General features: G+C 28.1%; 1 long non-coding RNA gene across 2 annotated transcripts; it reads left to right on the forward strand.

Annotated features, from left to right (window-relative positions):
• The first annotated feature begins 1,067 nt into the window (after positions 1–1,067).
• On the forward strand, positions 1,068–3,212 carry LOC101505508 (uncharacterized). 2 transcript variants are annotated; one of them, XR_012162634.1, is made up of 3 exons: positions 1,068–1,082; positions 1,334–2,100; positions 2,961–3,212. It is a non-coding gene; the product is annotated as an uncharacterized lncRNA (long non-coding RNA). The 2 variants fall into 2 exon arrangements; XR_190329.4 differs by lacking the exon at positions 1,068–1,082 and having other exon boundaries at positions 1,198–2,100.
• Positions 3,213–4,022: the final 810 nt, after the last annotated feature.

The following is a 4,022-nucleotide window of genomic DNA, read 5'->3' on the forward strand; positions in this document are numbered from 1 at the left end:
TATTCTTAGTAGTTTTATGTGACCTAAATGAGAGATGTAATTTATATATTAAATATGATTGGTTGTTCACTCTTATGCTTTCTAATATGATGAATTTTGTTCATATGCTATTTTAAAAATTTTGTGAACAACCGTAAAAGGATATACTGAATTTTTTCATTTGAAATAAATTTTTAATTGGTAAAAATGATAATGTAATCAAACTATTATTGAAACATTAGTTATGAAAGATTGATTTATATTATTATAGTAACCGAAAAATCAATATGATTTTTTTCAATTAATTTATAGCAAATGTATCATTGTCACACACTAAATTAAATTATTATTTTTCACTATGTATTAGATTTGTGTATTATTTGTTTATATATATGGTTTATGGGATTAGAGCACATTTTTTAAAATCTCAAATATACAAAGGTAAAGAAAGTTAAAGATTTCCTATTGTCATTCTAATTAATTTCCATCTTAATTATTAGTATTAGTAGAAATTATTGAAATTGATCATATAAATCATATATTAGGAACGATAATCATGCTTTAGAAAGAAAAAAAAAAGTAATGATGATCATGAATCCCATATATGGATATACAATAAATTAAAGAAATACAAATTATAATAAAAATATAAAATGATATTAAATTATAATAATGACTACGATTTATAGACCAATTATAACTTTATATTTTATTGTGACAGTTTGGTTGTGATCTTGTATTATTAAAGGAAAAATGAAAATTTGAAATGATAAAAAAAAAACGAATAAAACATAAATATGACACAATTTGAAATATATTTTTGCTATGAAACAATTTGTGAAACAACTTTTAACACATTTATGTTATTAAACATTTTAAGGTAACATACAAATTTAGTGGTTAATATCTTTAACATTGTTTATCTTGTGTTGGAGTTTTGATTTTAAATTTTTTTGTCTTGTGTTGAATTTTTTTTGACTCACCCTATTCGATTTCAGCCACTTTCCGGTTTTTAGTTTAAGCGCAAAAATTACTCTACTTCAAAATGAGGGATTTAAGTTTCAAAATTACTTAACTTCCATCAATACCCATGTCAAAATGAGGTCTTTTAAATTTATTTTTCTATGTTAGTTTCAACTTCGTATAAAATATATATTCGAAATATCTGTTTAGTTATATGTAATTTCTGTGCTGTTTTGAATTTTCACGACTTTGATTGAGAGTTAAGGTTCATTTTAGGGATTTTCTCATTGTTGCGATATTTGTGGTTTAATTAAAATGCTTGCTTAACTTGTGAATAATTGTCACACACGACACAATAAAAACGCTATCTATCTATTCCTGATAATTGCAGGTTGAGCATGTTTGCCGGATGGGTACACAGCTGTTGCAGACACATTACAATCAGCTACTTTCCAAACTAGCTGTCAGACTTGTCTTAACTGCTTTCAGTGACATTTTTAGCACAGTTTAACCATGGTTGAATCGTTGAGACATAAATCAATACTTTTTTGGTCTAGCTTTTAAAGCATTGTTGGGCAGTAAATCTTTGTTATCAGTACCAGATAACAAGTTTTAAAATCTTAGATGTCTTGGATTGCTTAATAAATAATTTAGAGATAACATGTCAGGAAGTATTTCAATAGAGAAATTGTATAATAGTTTTGGAATGTATAAATTTGTGCATGATAGGATAATTTTTATGGCAATTTAGGATACTTTGATTTGTCTTGTAGAAGATGGGATATATGGCTATTTTGGTTTTTTTGAACACCCCTACCTATTGATGCCTGGAAAAATCTCAGCTTTTTGTTTTCCAATTATCAGTGGACTTATTACAGGTCAACCTGCGCAGAGGCCGCCTCGTGGGGTTTGTATCGTGTGCTCACTTGCTCTTGTTCTCTCACCAACTAGGGAGATATCAATGCAGGTGAGTTAGTTGTGTAATTAAAAACTTCGTATTGTGACATTTGTTTTTATTGGGTGTAGCTTTGCAGTGAAAAATGATTTATTAGAATTGTTGTCATTTGGATTTAATTACATGAAGAGGCTAAGAAGGTTGCATGCCAGACCGGGGTTAGGGTGGTTGTTGCTTATGGCAGAGCTCCAGTTAACCAGCAGGTTTATGTCATAGCTTTTATTTTTGTGTATTCTTGATATATGGTGATTCAGTTGTTATCTTTTTTGTTAATGATTGATCCACGTAGCTAACCCACCATAGTGGTATAAAGCTCAGTCATTTGTTAAACTTCTATTGTGAAGCTTTTAGATTATCCTGTCCACAAGTCACATTCAAGGTTTTTTGTCTTGTATATCAGAGGTTCTGATATGTGCTTTCAATCACTACATCCTTTCAAATTTTTTGAAGACAAACAACTTATAATTTTCTGAATAAAGCATGAGATTTTTTAACTGTGTAAAGTTAAGATGTCTCTCTAGCTGGTATTCTCCTATTGATTTTGCTGCTCTTCCTTTTTGTGCCAAATGATCCAGTTCGGACTAGACTCTAGAGCATAGTTCTGGAATTGTCAATTATATTATATTTTTTAATGCCAGAAGAAAACATTTATATTTTGGTATAGATTCTAACAAAATATAATTTTCCAGCTACGAGAGCTTGAGATAGGGGTGGACATTCTTGTTTCAACTCTAGGAAGACTAGTAGATTTGCTGGAAAGAGCTAGTTTCACTGCAGAAGAATAGGTATATGGTCTTAGATGAGGCAGCTAGGATGCTGGACATGAGTTTTGAACCCCAGATTAGGAAGATTGTAGAACAAATAGATATGCCCTCAGCAGGTGAATGTAGTGCTCAAAACCATTTGAATTCACTTAGTCCAAACAACAGTGAAAATAATGAAAATGGTAATTAGATAGTATTAGTTAATTTTGATTAAAATCATTAATATTTTCTTTGTTTTATTAGTAATATTTTTTATATTGAATCGTGTATTTATTCATTTGTTATTTTATTGATTGTAGGTGAAGATTTAAAGCTATTTTGTTGTTGAAGGTGGAATCTTGGCAATTTAGTGGACTCAATTTCTTAATGTTTTTTGAGATTGTTATGTATGACATAATATGTCTATTTTAAATGTTAGTAAGATAATGTTTTCCACTACTAAGTAAAAATATTCTACACTGCACTATGGTGAACATTGTTTAACTATTGGTTTATCGTTGTAAGACTTTTATGTAAATTTTTAATATATACGATGAACACCTTTTATTTTATTTTGACTCTTTATATATATTTTATTGTGTATTTATATTTGGTTAATTTTATAAAATAAAATTGTAAATTATTATATAATTTTTATAGATAACAAAAGAATAATATTTATAGCAAATTTGTTACGTTAAAACCTATACCAACAGAAAGAAGCTGTCACTTAAATGTATAGCAACATAATCAAAACTGTAGGTATAACTTTTAAAAATTATGGCTTAACCATATACCAACAATGAAATTTCCGTAGGTAAAAATCAAATATTTACAACAACGAAAAACATTTTGTCACTATATCCTATAGCCACGGAGAAATTTCGTAGGCATTGGCGATTATATACCACGAAAAAAATCTCCGTCGGTATAGGTAACTTTGGTTATCCCTACGGTTTTTATACGTTTACCTACAGATTTTCACTGTCGCTAAACGTTCAATTTCTTGTAGTGGAAGTTAATTAGTTAAATTGATTAGCTAGTTACTAGTTAGTTATTTTTCATTAATTAATTGTTTATATAAGTGGTTATATATAACTTTATGTAATAATTTATTATCTTTATTATCAATGTGATTTATATAATTATTCCGCTGTATTCTTTTTCAAATTTTTCTTAATTGAATTATTTCTATACTTCTATTTTTTTGTGAATCTTGAAGTTTCCTAGATTCTAAATTTTTGGTTTTTTTGTTTTGGTTGATGTTTATCTATAAGACACTTATGTTCATCTTGCAATCATGTTTCTAGCCCTAACATAGAGAAACTTGAAACATCAATGAAGACTCTTATGACACTTTAAACTCCCCAAAATAATATATA

The sequence above is a fragment of the Cicer arietinum genome, chromosome 4 (assembly GCF_000331145.2).
Source record: "Cicer arietinum cultivar CDC Frontier isolate Library 1 chromosome 4, Cicar.CDCFrontier_v2.0, whole genome shotgun sequence".
NCBI classification, from domain to species: Eukaryota; Viridiplantae; Streptophyta; class Magnoliopsida; order Fabales; family Fabaceae; genus Cicer; species Cicer arietinum.